Here is a 7838-nt window from a genome sequence, read left to right as displayed (position 1 = left end):
AAAAACTTGATGATGTGGATTATGCTTTACGACAGAACTGAAACTTATCAACACGTTAAACAAATGACACCATGTCGCATACAGTCGAACATCAATACGGTTTCTACCACGAAGACAAGCATATAAACTTAACTCGTTTCAACTCGTTAAACCCTCACATATAGCTTAAAATACATTGTTAATGCTGGATCATAGAGGACGCTCTGATTGGCACCGAACACCATTGTGGGGAGTTTATATTACACCGTAATCTGCCAAAAAAATCCAGAAACTATACTCTGCTTAAAAAGAAGAGCAAAGGTGTTTCCGATGCATATTTTATATACCATGTAAATAATCAACAAATGGTAATCGATTGTTCAAAATTAGCACATATCATTGTCATTGACCCAGGTCTGTATGGCACACATGGAACAGTAGATTTTCAAGGTCGGGGTCATCTGTTCTCAATATCTTGTATGGCCACAATTAGAGCACAGAACTTATTGGCATCGCCGTCCAATGGACGAAATTAGATCCCGGATTGGGTTTAAATCTGGAGAAGGACCATGGCAGGACCTGCATTTTGTGATTCCTGAAAAAGCCTGTTGTCAGTCTTGCCGTGTGAGGTCGCGCGTTGTCTTGTTGGAAAATGACGTTTCCCTGTTGCATAATGGGAAGGACATGTGACCGCAAAATCTCACCCATGTAACGTTGTGCTGTTAAATTCCCGAGAACTTGCACCAGGTCTGTTCTACTAGTGTAGTACCACATTACCACCACCAAATGTGCCCACTTCCTGAATGCAGTTTCGTGTATAATGTTCCCCGCGACGCCTCTTAACACGACCCTCTACCATCCACATGGCGAAGCAAAAAAAAGCGACTCATCACAAAGCCAAACTTGTCTCGTTCGCAGTTTTGGCCATACAAAGCCGTGGCCTTGACACCATTGACGTCGCAGGTCCGTCAAAATGACACCTCGAACTGGTTGTCCAGCGCGAATACCTTCAGCGCGTAAATGGCTCCTCGCTGTCTGAGCTGATATCCTACGCCATCCTGGTATTGCCGTAGTTGTAGAGGTGGCCGTGGTGGTTCTTTCGCGACAGTGACGAAGCCGTATGTATCTATCCTGTGCTCTAGTCGTGATACGTGGTCGACCGGATCTGAGAAGGTCACGCGTTGTCCCGTGTGTCTGATAACGCTCCACAGACTTGTAATGTTGCTTGGTGCGACGTGGAAAAAACCTGGCTGCGGCTAAATATGATTCTCCTGTTTTCAGTCTGCCGATGGCATTGTTGCGTTTGGCTTCCGTTATTCGTGGCATGTTTTCGCTCTTCACTTGTTGTCAGATTGTGATGGCATGCAAATGAAAACCAAACGTTTTCACAGCCCAACAAGTAATGTTGCACGTGCATGTCATGTTGGTGTGTTTCGGCGCCAGATTTTTCCATATTTTCACCTAATTTCTACTGCACTTCATTCTTTCCACACAAGTCAATCACGCTCCATGCATAAATAACAAATTCATTTTTGGTATGAATTTTGTATGTTTGTCGGCAGCACTTTCCTATTTTACTATTTTTGCGTTTCTTTTTTTGCAGAGTATATATCTGGATAAGAAAACAACCGACAAGCGCCTTCACCATTGTCTATACATGTGCGTCATTGTGTCAATCAATATTTCTTTTATTCAGTTATTTCCCATTGTGATTTAAAGATGAGAAATGTTCGTTTATGCTCACAAAGAAACGAAATACTTTGTCAACATATGCAAACGCATTACACAAGCTTAACATAGAAACAACCTTCATTCGCCATCTCCATTACTTTAATATGGAGGACATATACCATCTAAAGCGTACACAGGTCTGGGAGGTCATATGAAAAGAAAGTACACACTTGAAAATTGGATTTGGTAAAAAAATTATAAACCTTATCTAAACGCTACAAGCCTGAAGACAGTCACCGGAAAACTGCAAAACACAACAAGATCAAATATACAACTCAAGGTTTGCTAAGGATCATAGGTGGATCAAAAGGTAATAGTGAATGAGTATGGTATTACGCCGCTTTTAGCAATATTTCAGCAATATCACGGGCGACACTAGAAATGGGCTAACCCGTGTGGGGAATCAAACCCTGGTCTGCGGCGTGACGAGCGAACGCGTCACCACTAGGCTACCCCACCGCCCCTTAATTCGTCAAATTGTGTGCATCTGTTGAAATAGCCAAAGGCAATATTGCATGAAGACATATTTAATGAACAAAAGCCTGTTGTCGTGTGCCACACAATGCCAACAAGCAACATGTGACCAATAATCAGTCAGATCAGCCGTCAAAATGAGAATATCTTACCAAATCTAAAACGTAATTCATTGTCCCAAAAAACATCAATGTGATCCAAGTGATGCGATGACATCGCCTGTTCCCAATAAGAGTCAGGATGGTTGCAAATGGAAGATTGTTAAACTCTTCAGTAAGAGCATCGCGAGGTCCTGCAGAGTTGCCGGAAGGACAGGGTGTCATGAGAGGGCGATCTGCAGCTCGTTTGAAATGTGTTCGTCAGGGTTGAGGATATTTCATGTGGACAATGGTCAATAGTCTCCTACTCGAAATGGGCATCAACTATCCTGACACGGTGAGATCGTGCGTTGTCGTACATGAGGATGAAGTCATGTCCGATTGCACAAGCATGCGGTCTCGCGTACACATCGAATGTCACCCCTGTAGCGCACACCTGTCGCCATGCGCCGATGTAGGACATGGGGATCGGTTCTCCCAGCTCAGCTGATCCCACCCCAAATCATGATTAAGCCCCATCCACAGCGGCCATGTTCGGCTACTATGGAATCCTGAAATATTTCCCCTTGTCTTCTCGACACTTGGGCACCAGGATCTGTGAAGTCAAGACAGTATCTCAATTCATCAGTGAAAAGTACTGGAGCCCAGTCCTTTGTCTGTCCAATTGACGTGATCTTCAGCCCAATCCAAACTTGCTATCCTGTGGTGTCGGTTCAGTGGGATGCGCATGCATGCCATCATGTGTCTGGAGACCAGTCGCACGGAGACGATTACGCGCTGTCTGAGTAGAAACGTTACCGCCACTGGCAGGTCATTTCTGAGTGTGGTGACAGTCACGATATGAAGACATCTTGCTGAACTCAGGGAAACTTGTCTTCCCGCTGTGTGAAGGACGCTGTCAACAACCTGCATGTCTTTGAGTAGCTGATCCAAACGTCTGCTGATCACACCAAAGACGTTTGCAGCGTGATGTTGTGTTGACCCAGTGTCATCTGTCTAATTCTTCGGTCGTCAAACGACGTCTTTGACGCTGAAGGGGCATAAGTACTTTAAGTTGTTGCAATCCCCACTAGCAAATGTTGTTGTGCTCCTTGAAAATGATGTGCAACGATTCTGTCGCGATACATCCAAACACAGGTTTTCAAGCACCTCGTGCCCATGCCTCTGTCCGTTCATCGTGAAATTGAAGGTCCGGTGTTTGATCCCCGGCAGCGTCATTACAAAAGGCGTTACAAGATGGTACTTGTTGTTACCCTGACTGGCACTCGGCATTAAGGGGCTAAAACAAGGACTGATCGGCTCGCAGTAAGTATACTGTGCCTTAGAGGAGCTTACACACACACACACACACACACACACACACACACACACACACACACACACACACACACACACACACACACACACACACCATATATAAGTGCAATAATCTTGGACGCGACGTTAAACCCCATTTCACCTCACCTATTTACTTTATATAGTGGTTGTATCTATAAACAATAGAGATTTATGTCTATGAACAATAGTGTCTATCTCAGTTTCATGTGTTCTTGTGATCTCGGCATGGGGATCAGTTTCTTTGTTGTCTAACTCTGTACTCAGCAAGAGTCTTGCTGTATGGCGACGGCCTGTTAGTACTCGACTCCGGGCCAGACAAACCAAGATAAGATGGAAAGAAGACGCTATCAACTAGGCCACGCAGCCTGACCACCGACCCATTACGTGACATCGTGCGACAAATAGGTTGCTCGAGACTAACCAGGAATCCCCAGGGGGGTGATACGTGACCGAACCGAGAGTGTGTTCCAGTTTTGCAATTATTGAAAACGGACGTGTGGTAGTTTGAGCAAGGCTTGGAAGGAAAGGTTCTACAAGTACTAGTATATTAAAGAATTATTTAAGAACTGACTTCGATTGTTTGCGTTTATGGAGGTATAAACGTACCTTCAGAGACTGCTTATGTTATCATTCACATAGAAAAACAATATTGACAACAGTATGAAATCAGTGACAAAGTAAAAATACAACAAAAGCCCCGCCCATTCTATTATCAGCAAATCAGGAAACAGTCGCCGTAGTGGGCTAACTTAATGTTTTTTCGGTTTATGGATAATAACATAAACGCATAAAAATAGCTATCAAATGCCATAAAATCATCACTATTTATTTTATGTCCAACAATATTTAATTGGTCAGGCTCTGTGTCAGCGAATCCCAACGACGTGCAATTTTACTCATGCTGTCGGCTACAGGTTTGCCGGATCCAAACGCGATTAGTTACAGACCGCCGACATAACGGTTAAATATTACTGACTTCATCGTTAAAACAACAAATGGGTACTTAAAATGAGATATGGACTAGAAACACTACTGTTTGATAGCATAAGCGATGAAGCACACATCTGGGTCACAGTGACACCCATTTATCATACATTGTTGCCAACCAATACCCGTTTTTATAAGCGTTAAGCATGGGATACCGGTAGTGACCCGGCCCGAGAACCTGCCTTAGCCACAAGGTGTAACGGACATAGCAAGTACCTTAGCAAACATCGATGGCAACACACACACATGAATTAAATGAAAAAGATCCACAACTTTACACTGTCATTTTCGTGTGATCAATCGTTCGGCCAAATTAATGATTTTGTTAAGGCATGAATTCAACTTGAAACTGTTGTCATCCGATCGTTTAAAATATGCACCTTCCACTATTCGGTTCTCGTCCTCGCGTTCTGAACCTCATCTATTGATAATAACATCATTTGGGTGTCGGTTCGAATGAAATATCGCGGCATTATGATAAGTGCAGTTCAGTCATGACACGAGGGATGTTATACGAAACCGGGGCTACATAATTACAGGCAGCGAATATATAGACCCGAACACGCGTAGTGCTTGAAATAAACTCCCTCACTCAAATGTCAGTTCGCTTTCAAATAATCGTCGTACAGACAACGCCAAAAAATTTAAGGTCATTTGTAAACCTGCTTTTAGTTAAAAGACATGTGACCTTTAAAATGTTACACGCCTAAATGTATTGCGAGTTTATCGCATGCACTGCATGAGTGCAGATAGCTGAGCATGCTCGCTGTGACGAAAGTGCTATTTAAGACGTGACATTGTTTTCTCGGTGGTTTTCTTTGTCATCGTACTCAGGGTTGTGACGTATGTATTATATTACCGTAAACTACGGTTATAACGAATACGCTTATAACGAACTGACGGTTATAACGAACTTACTTTTTTGGTCCCGACTATTTGCTGCAGTTATGCTGTATATATGCTTATAGACAGACAGACAGACAAACATGTTTATTCAGTAAAAGGCCAATGGCCCAAAATACAGACATGTGAGCATGACATTTACAGGGCACAGAATTTATCATTAATTATTTTGTGAGCATAATATAAGAATTTACAAACTAGAAATAATGTTTGCTCATTATAATTATTAAGAATATTTATTACATGAGAATATATGCTTATAACGAACTAGGGTCATAACGAACTAAAATTAGTAGTCCCTTTGAGTTCGTTATAACCGTAGTTTACTGTATTTTCTAATGCTTCAGGGAACTAAATCACTGCTTCAAAAAACACAATTTATTTCTGTGAAAAGGCCTTCAAATATTTTTTTCAGGAGATGGGAACAATTAAATTTGATTTTAAGACCGGAGGCACAATTAAAAAATAAAAATTCATTTTTTATTGAACAAATTACGTTTTTGTATTATGTCTCATAAACATATCCGATAACTCACACAACATTATTTTGATATTTCTGTGAACTACAAGCTTTGAAAATTGTCACTGTAGTGGTAGTCTGTTTCCCCATGCATCTTCCTTTACGAAATGAGCATCCCATCAACATGTGTTAAATATCAGCTGACATTAAGTGGTCTATCCTAGACTTTCCGAACCCAGCTCCCCTGTGCCTGAGTGAAGCAAAGCACCTGTCAACAGAGACACTCCTTGCCGTGGCATACGACAAACTGAAATGTGGTTTAAAAATTGAAAAGAATAAAACTAACTAAACTGACGGACAAAAGAAAGTATACGCCAATGTTTGATAGTGGCTAAACACGAAACGTACAAGAAATAGTTTTTCGATGGTTTTTTTTAAAAACGGGTATCATGTTTTGGACCTTCGCAGTGTTTCGGCGATTGTTTTCAGCCCTGTAACGTTTTGATAACGTTTGTGATTTGTGGGTCGAATCCAATTTTCCAGTGTATTGTTTCCCGGTAGTATCTTTCCATAATTAGGTTACATCATCATTTCAGAAAAAAAATTAAAAAAATGTATCATTAACTTTCCATAACGAGTATTAGGCACCGAAACAAAACAAAACATATTTCGAAGTGCCCTGCCATTCATTCTTCAGTCTGTAACGAAATACACTTGACCTAGGCTACACGTCACATCGCTATCTCCAATTCTCGTATCAGTAACTTCCCTCGGAATTACTCTCGCACTTTAGCGTACTTTGATTGGGTGACTGTTTTAGCGCCACGTCTTTCGAATCTGATTTTAAACGAATGTATAGCAGTGACTGTACCCATGGTATTTTATCACAACAGAACGGAAATACTCAGTGGAATGTCTGAGATGCATGCTTGTCTGTGATCATTCTGTTCAGCCAATAGGAGCAAAGATGCTTGCGTGGCTGCAGTCGGCCCTGATATAAAAGAAATACTCTGCTGAAAAGATGTTTGCTGTCACCACTTATTAGCTTTAGATGTGGGTATTCATGAATGAGCGGGTTTGGTTTAACGCCGCTTTGAACAGTAGTTCAGCTATATAACGGCGTGTCAGTTTGATGTTGGGGGAAGCTGGATTTCGTACGGGTCGTTTACCACGCTGGTGAAACTTACGATCTGTGCTGACAAACCAAGAAACATAATCAGGGCTAATCTGGTATTCGATCCCACGATCATAGGTTTCTGATACGGACAAGGGGCGCAACTCTGCAAAGCGAATGGTGCGCCTGAGACGCCACCCAAGCCGGAAGTATTATAGAACACGACTTGATTTAAACATAAAAGTGCATATCCATATCAGCATATTGAAATATTCGACTGTTTCTACCGCTGTGAGGAGCTGGGTCATAAAAAGAGGGTACATGTGTTGAACATTTAATGTAGGCGTCGTCTCGTCGAATTTCAAAGAAGGATCCAATGGTAAAAAATAATAAATTTAGTTATCAACGCATACATGAGTATAGATTACTTTCGTGTACATGTCTGTTCACAACCAGGACCAAATAATGAGCAGTCAGCTATGGCTGGAGACCAATTATGCTGTATCCCCAACACTATATTGTGCTAATCACCGTTGTTTCTCACAGGACCAGGAAGGCACCTGTCGAACTTGTCAGACATAGTTTCCTGGGGCAGGTATAGTCACACCGCAGTGAGTGGGGATCAAGGCCACGACTAATGTCCGCATTGCTAGTTTACGTACGAATTTAACGACGAGTTACCTTTCGGCGGAAATACAAACCGCAATGTCGTCGTCAAGGAGATATTTGTTTTACAATGTATAATCTTCTTGAG

This window comes from Haliotis rufescens, unplaced genomic scaffold (assembly GCF_023055435.1).
Source record: "Haliotis rufescens isolate VD_foot unplaced genomic scaffold, xgHalRufe1.0.p SCAF_20, whole genome shotgun sequence".
Lineage (NCBI taxonomy): Eukaryota > Metazoa > Mollusca > Gastropoda > Lepetellida > Haliotidae > Haliotis > Haliotis rufescens.
This window is presented reverse-complemented; position numbering follows the sequence as displayed.